General features: G+C 40.4%; 1 protein-coding gene across 4 annotated transcripts in view; it reads left to right on the top strand.

Annotated features, from left to right (window-relative positions):
• The first annotated feature begins 26 nt into the window (after window positions 1-26).
• The window catches only part of ctnnd2a (catenin (cadherin-associated protein), delta 2a), a 272,667-nt gene continuing 249,377 nt past the window's right edge, over window positions 27-23,316 (top strand). For all 4 annotated transcript variants that reach the window (XR_009792632.1, XM_061804648.1, XM_061804649.1 and 1 more), the window contains exons 1-2: window positions 27-4,359; window positions 5,682-6,063. The gene's annotated coding sequence lies outside the window, so the exon portion shown is untranslated. The remainder of the gene's footprint in view (window positions 4,360-5,681; window positions 6,064-23,316) is intronic.

Genomic DNA, 23,316 nt, shown 5'->3' with positions numbered 1-23,316 from the left:
ATATATATATATATATATATATATATATACATTCCTCCCACATCCCAAAAACTTGCATTACAATCATTGGCGACTTTGAATTGCCCCACGATGTGATTGTGAGTGTGACTGTTGTCCGTCTCCATGTGCCCTGCAATTGGCAGGAGGTGCCCCTACAAATATGTATGTACCCATGTATCTTTATACCCTAGTATTCCTTTTCCAAACCAAAACAAAATTGCATTGCTGATCTGGGTTTCCTGGAAGCAATTTTTTTTTTCAAAATTGCAGCTCATGTTGTAATTTAAACTTGATGATTTATGTAACCTCTTTTTCTAGATGCTCAGTTTCCTCTATTTGGATGACTGCACAAGTTACCCTCTTTTCAAATCAGGAAATTCAACAGACAAGAAAAACTATTGTCCAGTCTCTATCTCTATCTATGTCTGGCATCAGATTGCACTTCTCAACTACAACAGTTCTTTTTCAATTTCTCAATGATGTGTTCTCCCAAATAGATCAAGGTAAACTGAGCGGTCCAATCTTCAATGCTGTTTCCAAAACCTTTGGTAAAGTTTCTCACTACCTTCTCCCCGACAAGCTATAAAATGTTACTTCAAATCATCGCGCTTTTCTTTGGTTCAATGCATATCCGTAAAAGAACTCAATGTGTGTTTGTGTTTTTCTTTTCCAAGGTTGTCCACCAGATTATTTAATTGTTGAAAGGGCTATCCTCAAGGTTCCACTTTTTGCCCCAAGTTTTTTCTCTTTTTTTATAAACAACCTTCCAGGCTCATTTTCCAAATCTCTTTCCTCTCCTTGTGACAATGACACAGTTATATACACGTCTGATTCTACCACATTTCATATCCAAAATGGTTTACAGTCTGACACCAACTGTACACTGGCTCCATGTCCTGTGTTTCCCCCCCTCTGACATTTATAGTACTCTCCCTTAACAAAACTCAATCTGATTGGAATAATCTCCCCGACTCATTGACATCAATTACCTCTGTTTGTTGTTTCAGTATTTATTTATTCTTGTACCTTAACACATCATATCTTGAATTGGTCTATGTTAGTCCGTCAACATATTTTGCATTGCCAATTGATGATTACAGATCATCACATTGTTGTGGCTATAATTAGGATCTTCTCAATTGGGATTGGGAGAGTGAACTATTTTGCTGTTATTATTTATATTTTTCCTTTTGTTCATAATATATATATTGTTTTGTAACTATGTTAATGTCATCGATGATGTGTCTGTGTTTTGGGACCCCTCAAAAAAAAAAAGATGATGTATGTCCATGAAGAAATTCATATTTACAGAATAGCTTTTATTTCACGCTTGATTTATTTTCTGATACAAGTTTTTTAAACTTGTTCTGGAATGCTCATTTTTCCCCCTTCAATATACTGCATACTTAAAACTTGAAAATGTTCTTAATTGTTGATACACTATAATTTTCATTGTATGTGATGGTAAAGAATCTGAGACAAACTTTTCAGCAATATTATTATTGTAAATTGATTTTTCTTTTGGACCTTTTACGATCAGGGGACATGGAGAATCAGTGGTAGAATACATTGTGGTCATCCAAAAACAGAAGAAGAAGAAAAAAAAATACAGTTTACATATTTTAAACTATTATTTCCCTGCTACTTCAATAATCTGGATTTAAGTGTGTATTAACTAAAAAATAATATATATATTGCTTTAAAATATCCAAACAACTTGCTGAAAGCAAGCGTTTCATGATTCCATTTTTGTACGTACTGTAATTGTTACACTGTACACCACTTCCCATGTATTATTCCACTCTACATTTAAACCCATTTATTGACTTGCTGCAATGTTTTCAGTCTTTATTTTTCATTTTTATATGACTGAGATCATTCTTATTATTATTTATTAGGTAGTGAAATACTTTGATCATTCCTATTATATTTATAAGGCAGTGAAGTATTTTTTAAGTTACTTAAAAATGTTGACTTGTCTTTTTAAAAATGTAAAATTTAAAAAAAATACTGTATATGGTTTTACCTGCCTGTTGTTACTTAACCATGACGAAAAAGTATTAAGGCATTCCTGTGACTTTTCCTTTCACTTTGGATCAGATTAATGATTCTGTGATTCTGATGAATCACCGTGACTAAGAATCTCATGTCTGAGTCATCTGATATTTGAGACATGCCATCCATTTACATTGTTAAAAACCCCATCAGTGAAGTACCTGGAGAATAAAATGCAACACTGCCACTTTATTATTATTATTATTATTATTATTATTACTGCCTGCTGTTTATTTATTTATACCACAGTTGAAAATGACAAGTGTGTTTACAACCAATTTATTCCATATGAGGGTTTGGATTCGATGTGTTTATCCCAAAAAAAAAAAAAAAAGAAAAAAAATGAAGATAGCTTTCTATTTCACAGGCCAGCGATCAAGCACCACAAATGTGTTGATGTGGTTTTTTGTTTTTATATCTGTTGTTGTTAACAAAAACAACAAGAAAGAAGTAGACGGTAGCATACCTATCTTTTCTGGTAAGACAATTGCAATATTTTTGTCCTTTTTTTTTTAACTGGCACTGTAGAGGGTGGAATGCCATGTGTAATTTATAGAAACTCATGGGAAGCACTTGGGCTTTAGAACCAGAGGGTCATGATTTTGAGTCCTACTGTGGACATAAAATGGCAACTCGTTGACGGGGGATGCTTCCTGCTGAGGTGCCCGGGAGCAAACTCAAGAGGTACAGCATCCCGTCACGCTGATATTTCTCCAAGCATACGTGGTTATGATCTATTTGTGTGTCCTGTGGGACACCGAATATACAGTATACAGCAGAGTGGAAGTAGAATTTGACCCTAATAGAATAGAAATTGAGGAAACAATAGAGCAATACACGATTATTCTTTATCGTGTCAGTGGTGTTGATTTGAAACGTTTAATGAAATGCCTGAATCCCTACACGTTGTGGAAACCCTAACATCATATTATGTTTTTTTTTTTTGGGTCGCCTTTTGTGTTACTGTTACTGTACCGGGCTCTCATTTCAAATTCAGCCTCAGAGAGGGCGCGCCCTCTAGCGGTTTGTCTACAGATGTGCAAGTATTCGTAGACTAGGCCAAAGACATTGATAAAGAATCAGAAGTTTATAAATACAAAAATATCGAAGAGCTGAAATGAGTTGGTTGATTTCAAAAGGTGAAATTCATATGTGCATATAGATTCACTCGAAAACCACACAGAAAATCCTTCACATTACCATTTAAAGGGAAAAAAAATCGTATGTACTTAAGAAAGAATACAAATATTTTTAAATAAAAAAATGATGTAGAAATTGGCCTTCATAAAAAAGTGTTTTCCCATGTTGCACACACTATTTTACTTTTTTCCCCCCTCTTTTTACTTACTTTACTTTACTTACTTACTTGTTTTTTTCAACCACAAAGTGGCAGCATAGAATGTCCAAAATGGTGACTACTTTGTTCCTGTGAAAGGAACTCTGAAGGATTCGGCCTACTAAGAGCCTTTGGACATTTCATTGCTGTTATACCAGTAAAAGGCGCACCAATGTTTTATTGTACTATACTGAAAGGAAGGGGATGTCATTTCAGATCAATGTGAGTCAAGGAATGTGAGTGAATACTTTTGGCTTTACTGTGGTCCCCAACCACAAGGTACCGGAACGCCATTCTGTACCGGGCCGCAAAAAATGAAGAATAAATGATTACTGTAATTGTTTTTTTTTCTTCCGGGTGTCGTATTTTGAAAGACACGCCCTTGCCTAGTTTATGCACTTCAGTCGTTGGGTGGTCTTTTTCTTGCATCGGCAATCTCAACAAGCCCTCATAAAATGATTCAGAAACAGTTCACTAGATTGTTTCATTGGAAAGGGTGTACAGTACCAGACAACGACGAGACAACAGAGGGGTCACACTCTTTTTTTGGAAAAAAAAAGTTGCATTTAAAAGAAAATACCATGATTCCCAACTGTGTTACGGGGTCATCGCAACAGGTGATTCACAAGCCCCACACCTGTGGCGTCAGGTCGCTATCAAAGAAGAGCTAAAAAATGAGAGGTGCTATTGCAAAGCTGAGCGAGCATTTTAATTGTGTGCGCCCTCCCGTATTTTTTAATGAACCCATTACGCTCGTTTCTACGTACTTCGAGCTCTCTTTGTTTTGACAGCGACCTGACGCCATACATTCGTGGCAAACTTTTCGGAGAGGCTGCAGTTAAAAAAAAAAAAAAAAAAAAAGGAAACATCCCGCTTCGACGACCACAATAAGAAAAATAAATGAAATGGCAGAGGGACATCGAGGCGCAGTTACTTGTGAGGATAACGCGTGACGGTTGAGCATTATGGTAAGTTGAATTTATCATGTAACATTCATTTTTAAGACAATCGTGTGGATTATATATGTAATAAAAATTAATGTCTACTCGAAACCAGTCCGCGCTGCAAAAAAGGTTGAGAACCACTGGTATAGTGCATGTTTCACTTTTTGAATTGAACTGGTAAAACTAATCTAACTTTCTCTGATTTCAAATTTATTGCACTGCACCTGTAGATATGAAAGTAAATAAAATAACCAAGTTAAAAAAATGCAATTGTACTAAACTTGCATGAAATTAGTAAAACACAAGCATAATTGTGCAGCGGTCTGATGGAATACTTGAATTTCTCAAGTGGTGATCATCGAACCTATAAAAATAAAATGATCATAGTTCTCTGCGAATTGTGACTCTATAATACAGTATACTGTACATTCGCACTGTACTGAGGCACACAAGTGTTCCTTGAGAACGCATCATCATGTGTGGCATGGGAAATTTCACTAAATTGGTACAATACCCCCTCCACCCCACATCTACACTACCTGTAAATAATTAATAGTTCAGTCAGATTTTGTGTGGTGAGATTTTTCTTTTCAGTGACTGCTTTCCGGGAGGCCGGGGGGAGATCAGTCCCCCCTTCGAACTGTGCCTGGACTGGGCAGTAGTCTTACAACAGTGTAAATTACATTGCGTAGGGAGTATCAGGCACCGATTGGACCCACTTCAGACTTTAGAATAGCAGAAAAGAATGTAGTGACCCGGCGGCACGGTCACTCAGCTGGTAAAGTGTTGGCCTCACAGTTCTGAGGTCCCGGGTTCAATCCCGGACCCGCCTGTGTGGAGTTTACATGTTCTCCCCGTGCCTGTGTGGGGTTTCTCTGGGAATTCCGGTTTCCTCCCACATTCTAAAAACATGCAACATTCATTGGACACTCTAAATTGCCCCTAAGTGTGATTGTGAGTGCGGCTGTTTGTCTCAATGTGCCCTGCGATTGGCTGGCAACCAGTTCAGGGTGAACCCTGCCTCCTGCCCGTTGATAGCTGGGATAGGTTCCAGAACTCCTTGTGACCCTTGTGAGGATAAGCGGTCAAGAAAATGGATGGATGGATGTACTGGCCCCAGCCGGGCCCCCAAATTGGTCTAGAACCGCCACTGAAATACACGTCACTTAAAAAAAAAACAAACAAACAAACAAACAAACTATAGTTTCCCAATGCTTTTAGTTGCATGTATATAAGTGATTCCAGTATGAAAAGCTGATCGTGGTGGACGTTGTGGTTTGATGTCAAATGATGTCATTCGTATCAATGTGTTCCCCCCGCCTGTTGTACTGTTGTTACGCCTGCAGGGGACGCCCCATACCCCTGATTGAAAGGGCTGGAGTCAAGTGGGAGAGCGAGACACAGCGCGGCTGTCTGCATCCTTTCCGCCGCTGCCCCTCGCCGCAGTGCTTCGCCGCTCTCCCCCGTCTGCACACCTCCGCTCTGCCGTCACATCGGCCGTCCTCCTCCACCTGCTCCCCGCGGATGCTTCAGTCCTTTGGCGGACGGCAAATGCGCACTGCCTTGGCCGCAGCCTTGGAAGCAGCAGGACGAGGCGAGCGGACGCGCTCTTCCATCCTCAACTGAGGCGAGCACGCTGCGGATTGGACCCCGAGGAAAAGCGCACCGGGGGTGGCAGGAGAACCCAGGAGACGCAGGTGGCTGGGAGGTGGCCAGGATCTCATTTAGGTAAGCCGACGCATGAATTTCTGAAATTCTTTAAAATAGGGAATATGTAGGATTTAAAGAGTGTGTTGTCGCCCACCACAATGGGATGTGCCAAGTGTTTGTTGGACACACTTGACCAGGCATGGAGGAGCATTTTCTTGGTTTAAAAACGTGATTTGACATTCAGTCGACAGCACACTTAGGCTTTAATGTGACTCAAAATGCATCACTTATTGTGTTAAAAAGTGCTCTTGTTTGAAAGAAAATAACCCCAAAACCACTTACTGCCATGTTGGAAAAACTAACTAAAGTTACGTTTTAACGTACCGCTTACCATAAATGAGCATGGGTTGGAAAAGGGTGATACAGAGGTAGTTCTCGGAAACCTGATCACTCCTTTTGTCTTACTTGTGGTGATAAATAGACATTTTGCAGGAGAGGGATTGCACGGGCAGTTTGTCAAGGGCGTGCAATAGATCCTGCTGATGAGCTGCAAGGTAGAGGAGGATGAGCAGAGCGGGGAGGTGTTATTAGACATGATGGGTACATGCACAGCCGACTGCATGTCAGCACATTGACGGGTGCATGATGGACAGCACCATCATCCACCGGGTCGGGGAAAAGGTTTGGTTATTTACGCCAAGGTCTAACTATGTGGCATTGAACTCTGTTTGGTCAGCTCTGTGCTGAGAACAGAAACGCAAAAAGATTTGGGTTGAGCTCAGGAGTGTGTAGCTCTAAAATGACCTTAGATTACAGGACTTTGTGGCTGCAAATGCAGTCGTGGGTGATGGAAGTCTGTGTCACATCGAAGGACACACTATTGTCGATTTTTAAAGTGCAATTTACGGCCATGAAACCCGTGGGGCAAATTACAGGACTCTGACAATTCATGTATGTTCGAGGCAGTAAAAGTTCATTGTCAATGGTACAAAAAGCAGCATCGTGAAACCTCAACGGCCATTCTGATATGCTCAGGTCGTTCAATTTGTTCCTAATGTATTTTGAAACCACTTTCCTTTTAGGAAATAAGATACATTCTCTAACTTTGGCCAATGGTTTCTAATTATATGGGCTATTTCTCAGTGTAAAAGTAAGCTATCCCTTGTTTAACGAGTCTTACCACTATGAATGTGAGTCTCTTTACTTTTTCAACACCTCCCAAACACCTATTCCCAGCTTTTGTGATCGGGCTAAAAAATGTCTGACATCAAAATATTGCTTTGGCACATTGTGGTGCCGGCCATGCTGCGTACTAAAGCCAATGAAAGCAAAACGTATGAAGCTGTATTCTGAAATGAAGTCTCATGGCATATGCTGGGGTCTAGACAGTGGCGTTCAAAGCGTTGGAGGGGGGTCCCCGGGCATCCAGCTATTGGCTCATCCAAAGAGGTTTGGATGGGCATCAAAACTATCCCACCCCCCATCGACGAATGTATTTAGATCAGGAATAACTTCAGTCAGCAGCCCCGGACGCACACACACACACACACAAACACACACACACACACACACTGATGGTCAGCATCACCAGTGTTGTTTAGTAATACAACTTTGCATGCCAGGGGCCCTAGAATTCAATCATTTGGTCTTAGATTTGCTGATGGTATTCGTGACTGCGGACAAATTTTGAAGTTCATTTTTCTCCCTCCAAAATATTCCAAACAGATGAGATTGGCTGGTGATCAGTCAGCTGAGAAAGGTTCCAGCTCACTCGTGTCTCTAATGAGCACTAGAGAAAATGGATGAGCACAATTCCAAAGGGTGGCATTTGACTTCAGAGGTTCTGCTTTAAGTGACAAACCATTGCACCCCTTATTACCATCATCCGTGTATTCTTGTGCCATATTCCTCCTCCACCCTCTCATCCACCTCCGTTTTGTAAATTTCCTAAAGATGAGCTTCTTTTCTGTCCAGTGACTCTCTCTCGTGAGCACGCGAAGTCTCGTCCTTTCGTTGCGGACACAGATTAGGCTAATTCACACAGCATCTTGGGATGTTTAATCACTAGGCAGCGGCGTCTCAACACAGCAGTCTTTATAGTGTTGGGGTTGAGACAGGGGGTTGGGCAAAGCTTTCCGCCGGTGCCTATTGATCAGGCGGCACGGCTGCTGGCCGGCGTCCACTAGGATGGAGTGCTGACGACAGTCCGAAGGGCGGCCATGATGAGCTGGCTATGGAAGAGGGATCCTGACAGCCAGGGAGGAGTTTGCATCAATACTTAGTCCACCTGAAGGGAAATAGTTTGGGTGGGGATTGTTTCATTGCTCAGTTACTTTGTCATGAAGCTGTCAAGACCTGGTACCAAAATGACCTTTCCCTCTCTCCGACTTTGATTTTCTTTTTCCTGGAAATGATCAGAAAAGTGAGACTGCACACTGAGCAGCTGGAGAGGGAGACTTCTTTGACCTCCCTTTTCAAGCGTAGACGACCAAAATGCTTTTCCTTTGTATGTCGTACATCACAAAGACAACATCCGTACCGCTTCCCCTTGACGACAACAGATTTTGTCTCCATGCTGTGTTACCAAAGATCATATTATCAGATGAGGGAATCAATTAGGCTGAATTTACCCCAGTTGCAGTTGTTATTTTGCTTATTTAATGATAGACACGCCTTAAATGTAGCATTTTACCACATGTAATGGCCATTCCTTGAGTGTAGTTTAGATTCAAATGTGATGTATTATGTGTTTGTGTTCATTGGTGTTGTTTGGGCAGACGTGGGTGTGTATATATCAACAATTTGTGTATTTTGATGATGGCAAGTCTGCATTGATGGATGTAGGGCTTTCCGATCTACATTTAGCCTGCATTTCCTTTGTTCTAATCAAATAGTCTAACTTCAAACCATGCAGTGTAAATCCAGGCTTATGTAGTACTTTATGGAGGCCTGTGCCCATCCCAGTTTAATTACTAAAATGTAATTGATGCTTTGTTAGAAACAAGTGCGTGTAATAGTTCTATAAGCGCTGAAATTTCATCACATTCTGCTCCTGTGTTTTTTTTTCCAGTTGACAATCTTTGTAGCTTTTTAATTGTTTTACATGGAAGAGCATAATGATGATACACAGTAAATTATTACTCTTGCGGTCAAAGACAATTCGAGTTTTTCTTTATTGTTTTAGTTGTCATGATACATTTTTGAGAGCTGTTAACAAGTTGGAAATGCTTGACTCTCATCATGAACACAGTTTAAAAAAAATAAAAAAATTTCCCATTAACAATTCACTCCATATCCAGTGATCCAAAACTTGTCTCAGAGGTGCACCCAAGACTGTCCATATTTGGAATACTGGACTGAATACTGTGAAGGCTGGATGCTGTCAACATTCATGTGTAATAATGCAAAGTTTGACTCTCTTCGTATTTGCAGACATTTGCATAATTGATAAAATATTGCTAAGTAACTGATATTGTAGTGGTTTAGAGCATTGAGGATGCGTTTCATTCCCCCTCATTAATGGTATGAATGTGAGTGTGAATGGTTGTCTGTCTCTATCTGCCCTGTGAGTGGCTGACGACTTTTCCAGTCTAGTTTGCCTTTTGCTTGAAGTCAGCGGAGATGGGCTCCACCTTCCTGGATGTCTTAATACACTGTCCGTGGGAATACTTGATTTTTCGTGTCCGCTTTCTGAGCAAAAGACTCACTACTCTTGGAGTGATGTACTGCATTTACAAAATGGCTGACTTTAAAGTTGAAAAGATGAAAAAAAGCAAAGTGGGACATTTAGGATTTGATGCTTTCTCTTTCATCTAAGGATGTGTCGCGGGCAGACCAGAGCTGAGTGACATTGGCTCTGAACTTGCCCCGGTGCTTTGATTACATTTTGACAGACTCATGGGAGGTGTTGACAGCCCCCATATGCTCATCAATCATTCATGGTTCTTGTCATGAGTGGACAACGATGAGCTAGCTTAATGACATTAAAATAAAAAAACAAAATGCAAAGTAGCTAATAGACACTTTTACAACATTCCCCACAAGAGCGAGAGTGTGACAAGATGAAATACACGTTATGCGCTATTAAACCTGTGGCATCAGTCTTCTTTCTTCTAACAGTAGTACATTATAGCATCCAGCATAGCTGTCCTTTGTGGCCATATTCAAGCAATAATCTTGTTTTTAATTGTGTCCATTTGAATCACTAATGTGTAATGATTACTGTTTTCTTTCTAACTGCTTATGACTGCCATTGTATTGCCAACAATGAAAATACAGTCCTTTTTGATTCCAGCATTTAAAACCCAACACTGGAATTTAATATTACTATGTACTTTTGTGATGTTTGTAATTTTAGTTAGGCATATTCCCGCACTGGACGTTGATCTCAGGAAACGAACGAGGAGGTAAATTGAGCACATTTAACATCCACTTTGACATAGATGAGTTGTACGCCAACCATGGGTTGTGGTCTTTGAGATGTAGGTTCAAGGTCTTAATCTATAGTCCTAGAGATGTCCTTGAGTGACAAGAGGAATCCTTCACAGCCCACAAGGATGGTTGGCTCATTACTGAAATTTTGACCTATGTGAAGCAATAGAAGTGTGATGGTGAAGGGGAGCAACTGAGAAATACATTTATATTTGATCCCGTATCATAAAGGTAGGCGGCACGGTGGCTCAGCTGGTAAAGCATTTTCCTCACAGTTCTGAGCTCCCGGGTTCAATCCCGGACCCGCCTGCGTGGGTTTTCTCCAGGCACTCCGGTTTCCTCCCACATCCCAAAAACATGCAACATTCATTGGACACTCTAAATTGCCTCCAGGTGTGATTGTGAGTGCGGCTGTTTGTCTCGATGTGTTCTGCGATTGGCTGGCAACCAGTTCAGGGTGTACCCTGCCTCCTGTCCGTTGACAGCTGGGATAGGCTCCAGCAATCCCCTTGACCCTTGTGAGGATAAGCGGCAAAGAAAATGGATGGATGGATGGATCATAAAGTACTTGTTAATTCCTTGAACTGTATACTTTGTATATGGTCATGATATGCACTTCATATCCAGTAGCTGTTTTTGGGATGTGCATTATGTGTGCCGCACTTGGCGGCATTGCTGGTGTGGTGCTAGGTAATGCACCTTAAACAATAAATAATTTTACAGAAACAGTTTTCTATAGTGTAATGGCATGTGTCAGTCATTGAGTGTGTGTGTTCGGGGATTTTCCACCCCCTTGTGGAGCCATGCCCCGCAGCAGAGATGCAGGGTCGGTAGGGAAATGTGTAATACACTCAAACATGGAGGGGAAAAGATCAAAGCCATCAGGAGCACAATTTCAAAAGAAAAAAAGAGAAGGCAACATGAGCAAAATACGCACATTTGAAAGCAGCTTTTTTTTTTTTATAAACTATTTTACCGTATATTGTTATTCTGTGGGATTTACAATTGTCTAGAAGCTCATGTCCATCTATTCATTTTCTCTACTGCTGATCCTCACAAGGGTCATGTTGGAGCCTTTCCCAGCTATCTTTGGGCAAGAGTGAACTGACCCTGCACTGGTCGCCAGCCACTCGCGCGGGGCACATAGAAACAAAGAACCATTCGCATTCACACATACGGGCAATTTAGAGTCTTCAATCAACCAACCAAACTGGAGTGCCCAGAGAAAACCCACACTGGCACGGGGAGAACATCCAAACTCCACATAGGTGAGGCTGGGATTTGAACCCGGGTACTCATAACTGTGAAGCAGATGTGTTAACCAGTTAATCTCTGTGTAATGTTTGTCATATGTAATTAATCCTGAACGTAATGCAAGCACACTTGGAAACAAAGCCAAAATGATTGAAATAAGATTCTTTTCATTTTTCATGTATGATGCAATATTACTTTTTTCCCCTTGATTCTTGTTCTTCTTTGCTGTTGCTGTATTATTTCTTTATACTTACAATACATTTTAAAGAAAATATGGGGTCTACATTGTTTTTTCATGTGTATTTGTATTTAATAATCGTGAATTCTCACTTTTGAGTGACAGAATTAGGGAATTAACACTCATTACTATTATGACTGTATTTTCATGTTTCCTCACTTTAAAAACTCTTAAAAAAAGATTGTCCTAATATTTCAAAAGGTTCTTGCATGTCAACAATTTTCATACATTTACCACTTTATTCATATACCTTTATTCTTTTCTTTGGAGTGTAGCACCTTTTTATAGTCCTACCTAAAAGAAGTTAATTATGGTAGTTCAAGTTTGCAATAGTGTAAAACACTTTTCATGATTAGTGAACGCTTCAGCGTTTAATATCAATGTCAAACATGTAAACCTTTTGTTATGAGCTTTATCCATTTTGTAAAGGTGTACCTAATATGGTCGTGGTTCCTATTCAGCTCGCTGATTGGCTGACTGGAGATGTGCCCTTCCTTGGCACCTCAAGTGTAACCTCAGCATCTGCCAAACTCCCATTAACTTCCTTAAAGGGTTGTCAAACCTTTTTAGCGGTATAACATGTGTCATCCTTATCCTGAGAATTAAAAAAAAAACAAAAAACCAAAAGATTTCCCTTTGACATTGCAGAGGCTGTAGATATTGCGACGAATAGGATTTATTAATAAAGTGTCAGGTAAAAAGGTGAGGAGTAGTCAAGCTGGATAAGACTGAAGACCCTTTTTTAAATCCTTTCAATCATGTGTCACTACACACCGGTCAAAAGTAATGTTCAGCGTGACTTTTCTTTTTAGCACATGTGGAGTGCCCTTGAGGTTTTAATCTCCCTCATTCTGAATACAATGCACTCTTTTGTCAATTCTCGTGGAACAAAAAGGTGTAAGAACTACCCCGCTTTGGGCAAAAACCATTCATTTAAGTTTCCATTGACTCTGCCAGAGTAGTTTGTCAGTGAAGGAGGTTTCTAGAGCATCACACCATTCACAATTTTGATATGGGTTGTAAATGGTCGTGATTAATAACAGTGAGATTTGAAGATAGCGTTGTGTCAGCATTGGAATAGTTCCAGCAGGGCAGCAAAGTGTGTGCGTATGCCTTCCAGTGGTTTTTTTTTTTTTTTGCTTCAAATTCTCTCGGTCCTTCTTCTAATGAGCTAGCCACAGATGGGTCTCTCTCCATCATCCCTCCTCCTCCCCCTTCACTCTATTGTCCTCCCAGCTTGCAGAGAAAGAAATCAAGAAAGGATAGTGGAAAAAGGGAAAGAGGTGTGGAATATGTGAGGTGACAAAACAGCGTGAAGGTACACTGGGTTAAGGATGCAGGTGACAGAAGAGGGGATTCACAGGAAGGGGTAAGTGGCGAAAATGATGGGGAAGATGGAGTGTAAAGTAAAAGACAGGGAGGTGGAAAATGGAGAGCTCGTGATGGAGCCTGTGAGGGAGAAAGTGCAAGAATCATCACACGCAAAGAGAGAGGGTATGAAAAGTAGAATGCAGTATACGGAAGAAAAAAAAACGTGCACAGATTCAAGAACTGGAGTGAGAACAGCATAACTGTTTGTATCCCAGCCGGGACATCACATCTGGGCCACATTCACTGTACTGGCTGAGCTGCACTCATAATTGGCTCATCTAGCAGGTGCGCCAGAGTTAATTTAGCATCAAAGTGGAGCCTTAGATAAAGAACACACGGAACATTTGGATCTCTGCAAGGCAGCCCTGCAGCAGATGACTTAATTTGTTGTTTCAAATTGTCACCTTTTTCTCATCGACAGCACCGTTGAAATAGTGGTTAGCACCTCCGACTTTCTCCAGGCACTCTAGTGGCAATTTACACTCATGAACTCCATGTTCCAAATCCATGCATGAGGAGTTAAGCAGAGACTCTAAATTAAGGGCACTCAATCGGTGGCCCGCTGCCTTTTTGCAGCCATCAAACTGTTATCACCCTCTCCAAGACCTGATGAGAGTTGTAGTATGACTTTAAGCCACACTTAATTTCTTACAACACAATGCGGCTTCCGATCAACACATTCTTTGTTTCTGTGAGGCTGGCGGTGCACAAGGTGGGCGTCTGCCGTGTGCCTGGTGTATCTGAATTGGAAAAAGTGTTTTGGTCGTGTTGACCTGGACTTGTCTCTGTGTTAACGACATGAAGAGAGCCTGTAAAAAAAGCAAAAAAAAAAACAAAAACCCTCTATAATTTAGATTCCTTAAGTATTTATAACTTCTTACGCCCTATGCAGCATACTTGTTATCTGAGTGGTCTAATTCAGATGGTTTCGATTGCTAAGTCAGCTACTTCCACCCCTGGAATTGGTGCATTTTGTCCTTCAGGATAAAAGCGTAATATTAGAAGTGTAATGTAAATGTAAATAAAAGGTGCAAGCTTCACAGCCTTCTTGATAGATACTTTATCATTAATAAGGGTACTCATTTGATTATCATCGTTTATCCGGTGTTTTGGTTCACTTAGCGATATGCACATGCATGCTCCTACGCCCCCCCTCCCCACACACGCACTCACACACACACACACGAGGTTGCATAATATTTCATTGTTACTGCATGTGGCCTATCCAATCTTAGTAAATTAACCTTCCCACTCATTGAAAAAAAAAAAAAATTTATGGCCCTGTAGATTTGTATTTGTGTACCCTTGCATTTTTTTTGTCCGTAGGTGTGAATGTGAGTGTGTATTGTTGTTTTTTTATACTGTGTTGCCTTGCAATTTGGTGGTGACAAGTCCAGGGTCTACCAAGCTTCTCGGTCAAAGTCAACTAAGGTAGGTTTTAGCTCTCCCGTGACCCAAGTGGGGAAAAGCGGCATATAACATTGTTGTGTGCATGCGTACATCAACGGCCATCCACACTCACACTCATGGGAAACCTATGGCCCTTTTCACACTGCACTTGGTTTTGTGGTTCTCACAGCAGGCTGGTAAAGGGTGTCCATATTTGCCACTGGTTGCTAAGCTACACAACAGGTTTTTGCCATTAAGGGTTCAACTCCTCCAAAATCTCCTGCTGTGTGAAATCATTTCTCCACCACCTCTCTTATTGGATACGCCGCCCACTTTGCACACAGCCACACATCGCGGCGTTGGTGTTCCTTCATTGCGTTGCAGCAGCACAGTCCACAATGGGTTGGTCCCTAGCATATTGCACTCTGCTAAGTGTGAAAAGGCCCACACACCAAAGATACGTTTTTGACGGCAAGATTCAAGTCATAGTACTGCAAAGCAAATGTGCTGACCACTCTTCTTAGAGATGGATTTTTACAAAAATACCCTTGATGGAAATAATGGGGAAAGTGGAAAGAAGTTATTTTTCAGACATTATTTTTAACGGGATGAAATTATAACTCTATTTGGATTCCAGTATTTCTACTTTCACAACAGTCAGAGTCAGAATTACAATCCTCTTTTATGGTTTATGCTTCATGGTCAATAACACACACGGAATCTGTCTCTAATAGTTGGAGCTGCTCTAGTATGAGTCGAGTGCCTACTTGAGGGAAGGGGCTGGATGAGGTGATGACCTCAATGTGGAGTGTAAAAGAGGATCTTGCATGCTCTTGTTTTAGTCCTGGCAGCATGCCAGTTCTCCAGTATGGGTAGGGGGTACCAAAAATGTTTCCAGCAGTTTTGACTGTTCGTTGCAGTCGGAGTTCTTTTTTTTGTTTGTTTGTTTGTGTGTGTGTGTGTGTAAGCCCCAAATGAGACTGTGATGGATGAACACAGGACTGATTCAATTATTGCGGTGTAGAACTTCCTCAGAAAGCGGAGGAAGTAAAGTATATCCTCTGCTGGGCCTTTTTGAGGAGGGAATTGATGTTGGTCTCCCACTTCAGGTCCTGAAAGACTGTAATTCCCAAGAACTGGAAGGTCTTGACGGTTGCAGTTGGACTGCATAGGGGGAGCTGTGCCAAAGGATTCCTCCTGAAGTCTATAGTCATTGCGACAGTCTTGACTATGTTCAGCTCCAGGTTGTGTTGGATGCACCACAGCTCCATCCACTCCACTTCCTGTTGATACACAGACTCGTCACCGTCTTTGATGAATCCAACGACTGTGGTGTCGTTTGCAAACTTCAGAATTTTGACAGCCGAGAAAAAAAAAGTAATGTTTATAAAGATGAGCGAAAAACACAAAAGCATAGACAGAACTAGAGTTCGCTACTGAGGCAACCGGACATTTAGGTGCTATGAACAAGATCTACATGGCTGTAGCTCAACTTCCCATATACGATGTTGCACTGTACCGCTTTTACAGCAAAAAAGAAAATAAAAGCACAAAATCCAAGTTAATCATTCAGTACTCCCTGAACCAAGGTCTTTTGAGGTTCCAGGTCTCCAAAGTTTTGATTCAATTTCAATTTAAATGATGACCTGAGCACATTTCACTTTAGATGTTCCATTCTAATTTAAAAAAAAAAAAAAGTTTGATTTTGGCCAGATGTCCAGTTGTGAATGGAAATTGCTTGAAGTGTTTGTATGATTAAATTTTATTTTTTATTTTCACAATATTGGAAGAAAATACAAAATTGACCGATGTCTGTTGTGGAGGAAAACAATTTATCCCACAGTGCTGTCCGCACGTGTGAGAGAAGAACAGAAAAATGAGGTTTCACTGCCAAGTGTTTTATTAGGTTATTTATTTACTGATGTGTGTTGACGCTGGCCCACAGCTCCAGCCAGTCTTGGCTCCTGTTGTCTGCACCATTTGATTTCATTTTCCCTGCACTAACAAAGACTACTTCATTCTCCATCGTGTGTAAAGATGCTGTCACTGTAAGCTGCCTACGCTTAATGCCGATGTTTATAATTTTGCATACGTCAGTCACACTCATTATTATTATTATTGTTATTTTTAAAGTAATGGAATGTAAGATATGTGCACTTTGATTGATTTTACAATTCAATTTCTCTTCTGGTCTGGACCTCTATGAAGGCATTGACTATTGATGCATGTAGTGTCTATGTCTTGCTCTGGTTCTGTTGGTGGCTGCTGAATTATATATTACAAACATGGCAGGAGCAAACCTTTGGCCACTGTTGCACATGAAGTTGCAGTGGAAGCATGACAATGTAAGCATTTCAGATAATATTTCAAGAAGTTATTTTTGTGATTCTTGCTTTAAATGTAGAGATGTTTTTACACTTGAAACTATGCAAGTCCAGGGATACTCATGTCATTCAAACAATGAATACCATCCATGGAATGATGAGTCCCTGCAATTTATCATCACAGAATACAGATACAATTATCCTCCGCTACACTGGGGTTCTTGCTTCATGGCCCCACTATTCCGTAGATTTTTATTACAGTTGTTACTCTTTAATCTTTTATACTGTTTGTACAATATATTTTATCCATTGCTCCTACTATCTGTTAATATATTATGTGTTTAGCCCTGCCACGATAACACATTTTTTTAGAACAATATATTTTCCGAAAAACTTTCATGATAAATGATAGTACAATTTTTTTTTTTTTAAATACTACTGATATCATTTTAGGATTTTTGACATGATAATACATTATGTGCATTTATGAGTTTGGAACAGTTCACTAAACATATTTCCTTCATCTTCTTTCAAGAAAACGCTCCTCTGTTTGGGTATACAATCGTAATCCATTTTACTTTTATTACTCGCTGGCCTCATTTGGGACATTTTTCACCATCTTGACTCAAAGGTTTTGCCACTTGGAGATTATCAGATTGGCTTTATGTAACATAGTGACTACAATGAGCAAAAAGCAGACTTTGTGTACCATTGAAGGGGAAATCCAATGGTCGCATTGTGTATCCAATAGATCATGAAAAATGTACCCTATTTTGATAATGTGATGTTAAATCCTCTCATTTAATAGTGTTTTGAGAAGATTTTTTTTATCGACAATTATGAATTTTCAGGGGTGCTGCCATTTTGACTACTTGGAGGCCTATGCGCGACATAAGTGTGTAAACAAAGGCCCTTGGGAGCTCTGGGCCGGCAGCCGCGGATGGTTCTTCGGACGGAAATTATTCGGTGTCTGACGAGCGAGGTCTGGTGGTGGCCGCAAGCCGAGGTTCCAGGCGGCAGAGGCCGTTGGCCCCGGACGCCGAAGCTAGGCTAAAGGCCTCTGCCTTCCACCGAAGGCGGTTCCACGAGCTCTGGTGGCGGGCCGCGAGCCAGGCTTTGGCGTCCGGGGCTAACGAAGCGGGCGGCGGCAGGCTTCCAGGCGGAGGAGGCCATTAGTCCTGGACGCCGAAGATAGGTTAAAGGCCTTCACCCCCACGGAAGCTCACCTGAGACCGCTCGTCAGACTCCGCGTCATTCCCGTCCGAAGAACCATCCGCGGCTGCTGCCCGGGGGCTTTGTTTATGCACTTATGTCATGTGTAGGCCTCCGAGTAGTCAGACTCCGCGTCATTCTGCCCAAAGAACCATCCGAATATTCAACATTAATTACAGCCACAGGTTAAAATCTGTATGAAAGCATTCATCTGTCTTCCCAATCAACCGATACTGCTATTTCTTCATCAGATGAGGATAAACCTGAGAAATCAGCAATGGGCAAAATGGTGTCCCATGTAATCGAGCGTTTGGAATGGCACAGTACACGTCACATATGCCCATGTACATCATATGACTCACGAAAATGGAAGTGCCCCCGAAAATTCGTAATTGTCGACAAAAATCTTCTCAAAACACTATTAAATGAGAGAGGATTTAGCATCACATTGTCAAAATGGGATACATATTACATGACCTATTGGATACACTGTTCATGCAAAGCACTGGGTTTCTCCTTTAAGGTTATGTTATACTGTCCTTCTTGCAATAAAAAATCTAAAAAAAAAAAAGCCATTCAATCGTACATATAATTAAGAGACAATCAGCAGCCCTTAGCGTTAACGTTATGTTAATAAAGTAGAGTGAGGTTAAGGTAAGTGATTTGCCGATTCTTTCTCTCGGATCCTGCGACTCTGTGGAGAAAAAGGCCCATGTTACAACGAAGAGGTGCTCGCCTTGTAGTTCTCTCACAAACGCTACCACACAGTCACCATGTAATTTTTCTCTCTCTTCTTAATTTGATGTTGCATCTTGCAACTTCTCAATTGATCCACGCATTAGTGATGTAAGGTTGTTGTGTCACTGGCTGCTTGCATCTTCATGGCAGTTTCCATGGCAAACCTGATTTGCAGTTTTACTTTTCAGTGTGTTTTTTTAATCTGCAAAATGTGAATTTTGACTCGCAATCTACTATAGGCGACCACCTTAATTGGACCCTCACACACATACGTAGGTTAGCGATGTTTGGCACTAGTGAATGTAAATTCTCTGTGCTTTTTGCGTCCCATTTTTGTGTGTCTTGGACGTGGGATGCACATCAAATGAGATCCGTGCAAATCTATTATTTATTAATGGTACACTTCAAGTCAATTAATTTTCCACACGGTTTCTACAACACTGAATTGTCCATTGTCTATTTAAGAAACCTTTGCCAACAGATCAAATGATACTATACTGTGAAAGTACTTAATGTAGTGGTATTTTTGTGCATTGAGTGTTAATGACCAACGCAATTCTTTACAGAAATTTAACAGGTATACTTCAGTGTACATCTGCTGCGCAGGTATTGTTTGCAAGTTTTGAAAATTGCCCCAGCCAAATAAAATCAGTGTCAAGACATTCATTAATCATCATGTTTAGTTACAAGGATCACATTTTTAGTGGCACTGTATCATCAAAAGCTACGTCAAATAGTTTGTGTGACATTCATTATTTATATAATAAATTAAGATGTATCATTTTTCTCATTGTTAGTACCAAACTGATCATACAGCTCTTGTGTCAGAACTGAAAGAAATTCTGAATAAAGCAGAATATTAAGTAAATGAAGAATAATTCAAGAATAAGGGAAATTTATTCTACTTACTTTAGATCTTGTGGCTTTTTTGTTTTTTTTATTACATTTTTCTTACACTTGCAATATTTATCCATTTTATTGGCGTATACAGTACAGCAAATCCTACCTTACTGTGGATACCAATCCATTCCAGCGGAACATCTTTTCTTTTTCACCTAAAAAATAATATATTATTATCAAAAATGAGATAGCGGTGAAAATGAGTAAGGGCTGAATGGAAGGATGCTAATTGGCAGCGCTGTCATCTCCATACTTGAGCTATTGAGCAGTTGTTGAATTCCCACTGACAACCACAATATCCTCCCTAATGCATGACATTCCGTGAGTGTTTGGTAATGTGACATTTTTGTGTGCAAAAACAAAATGCTGTGGTCACTCACTTGGCATCACGCTGCTTCCTAAATTATATTTGATGTTGCCTCTTCATCGCATGTCATTTCTCCAGCATGGCTGTGTTGCGGGACGGAAAGTGAGCATTGATTTCACTCATCACTGTCTTGTGTGGATGTATAATTCATAATGTTAACAACAATTGCCAGTGATGTATGCATATCATTTAACTTACATGTTGCGGCAGCTCATGAATTTTAAAGGGCTTATGTACAGTATGTGCTAATCTCCTTTGTCTACTGCTTATGACAAATGAAGTGTATAACAATTCTCTGTTGTATAATATCTTAAAGGAGGATTTTTTTTTTTGTACCCACAAACCACCTCTATTGTAATGCTTAGATGGAAACTAGTTGGTTGGTGATACCGTATGTGTCGCATTGTGTATTTCAGCCCCCCCCCCCAAACAAAGATTCGACTGGATGCGCGAGTACGTCAACACTAAGCAATGGAGGATCAGAAATGAGTTGGGGGTTTGGTCGCGCACACAGACAAAAAGCTTGACACAATTTGAAAAAGTGATGGTGACTTCTCAAATGCCATCTGGTATTTAATTTGTGCTGCCATTTATATATCTTTTGGCTGTGGCTGATTGTGCATGATTTAGCTCTGCTAATTATCTCTATTCTACTATATTCACAAGACATTCAGATGTATGTAAGCCCCCAAAACATCCCTTAACAAAGTACCACAGTCTTTGACGCAAGGCAAGAGATACCACACACTGTTGTTCAGGCCAATTAGGCTCACAATTTGCAGGATTTAGAGTGGCAGACAGGCATTCTCAAAGGGAAAAAGAAATGAAACAAATATACAGACATGCACAATATCTATCGCTCTCTGCTTCCCTTTTGTCTCGCTGGATCGTACAGATACAAGACGACACAGTTGAGTTTATTTACTTTCTAGTTGCACACATGCCCATGTTACGCCCAGGGAATAGAATGCAAGTATACTGTGATTATTTGAGACCCCTTTGCATTTTATTGGGTTTCGTCAATGGAAAATTGTGTCACAAGTGATTAATTTTCCTGATGGCTGATGCCATCACTTTGCTGTAGCATATCAGATCAATATCTAAGAGTAGCACTGATTTCATAGCAAACACAAAGTAAACCAACATTTTATTGATCACAGGTCATTTCAGCTGGACTTCATGTTTAGAGCATTCCTCATGTTAGCAATGACAGAAGTCAATTTATTTTCCACAAATAATGTATCTTTGATTCATCTATCTATGCCAGGAACATAGACAAGAATTCCACAAATTAGCAAAAGCTACTGGAAAAACTGGACTAGAAAAAAAGGAAAAATAATTGATCAATATTAATCACTGGTTAAATATTATCATACCACATATTGCATTAGAAAAACTATCTGCGGAACAAAAAAAAAATCAGTTACACAATTACACTGTTAGGCACTTACCCTTCTTCAACCTGCTGAACCTAGAGCTTCGATTCCTTGGCATGGGTAGAAGGCCATCTGACGATAACATCTTGGAGCGAGTGACCATATTTAGGGCGCCTTGGTGGGGCCTGTGGACCTCCCTGGGTCCCTCAGTGTGGATGGTGTACTCTATTTCTAAAGATGTTAAGAATTCACCTAATGATTCTTTGATCTCTGTAAAAAGGTAGCAACGTTTGTAGGGTGAGAAAAGATAGATGTGGAAATGTGTCCCTCAGAAACACAATCTGTGTCTATGATGATCAGAATTGCAGTTTCAAATTCCATTTCAGTGGCTCCTAAGTTTCAGCAGTTGGACAGCCGTCCACAACCTCTGTTGTGTATGCTGTGATTGGCCTATCCTTCCTTCACAGGGTGTAACACTACTGCCCATACAACACTCAAATCTATTGTGTCATTGCTCGAGGCACATAATGATTTACTTTCTTTATCTTTTTCAGACTGTCATGTCTTTTTTTTGTCTTCTCTTCCTACATTATTTGATCTTTTCACTGTCTCCATTTTGATTTTTCAGTTTTTCCCCTTTTAAAGTTTGTTTGGGCTGATTGAAAATTTCAATCAAAATCCATCAGAATAAAAAGAACTACAGTTCCCTCTTTAAAACTCCACTGTGGCACAGTAAAACAGTTTCATCAGAAGAGGAACACAGTACCTCCTTTCCGTTTGACCTAAGAGACGAACAGGACAAAAAGAAATCTACTTTTGAAGAATCATCGATCACAAACTCAACACTGTATGGAACCATCTTTGCTTTGATGATGTGGTGGTTCTAAACTTAGCAGGCCAGCATGAGAACCAAAGTCCTTGGATGCTGTCATGTTTTCAAAGTATTGCATCATGCTCATTTCCTAAAGCAGGAGAACACAGCAGCACTCTTGTTTTTAGAATCTCAAGATGTTGTGTCGAGTCACCAAATAAATCTCAACCAGTTACAGTGTCATTTAGCCACCATCAGGACGACAAAACCCCCAATTCGTCAACAGCCCATTAGTGTTTGTAGTTATCTGTCCATATATTATCATTCTGTTCAGGGTTACTGGGATCTGGAGCCTATCCCAGTTGACTTTAGGTAAAAGCCAGATTACACTGGTTGTCAGTCAGTCAGAGGACACAAAGAGAAAGGAAACCCTTCACACCGTCACTGAGTGGGAACTGAACCCTCAGAACCTCCAGGGGACTGAGGCAAATACACATCTTCAGTAACTGTTGTTATAAAATAAGTAAATTGACTTTTCCTCAGTTATGGCACATTAACAAAGACCACAAGAGCCCAGACAGCACCAGCTTGCCTTACAACACTGAAATACACATGACCAACCAACAACATCCGGGTATAAGGCAGTAGTCAGAAGGGAAAATGTACTTCCAGCCTTGCTGTCTTGTCTTTGTCAGAGGCACTTCAGGCTTAAGTGAGGGTCAGAAGGTTCCCAGTAAGAGTTATTTTTTTTCCATCCAAGCCCAGTAAATCTGGAGTAGTTTTGAATCCATAGTAACTAACTTGCCAGGTCAATCTAGTTGCCATGACAATACAAAGATCACAAGTTTAATGTTATAATACGCCAGCAGGCATTGCTTATGAACAATGAGAGTGGAGAAAGACTTCATTGTAAAACTTCC

This window comes from Syngnathoides biaculeatus, chromosome 19, assembly GCF_019802595.1.
Source record: "Syngnathoides biaculeatus isolate LvHL_M chromosome 19, ASM1980259v1, whole genome shotgun sequence".
Classification (NCBI taxonomy): domain Eukaryota; kingdom Metazoa; phylum Chordata; class Actinopteri; order Syngnathiformes; family Syngnathidae; genus Syngnathoides; species Syngnathoides biaculeatus.
This window is presented reverse-complemented; position numbering and strand designations above follow the sequence as displayed.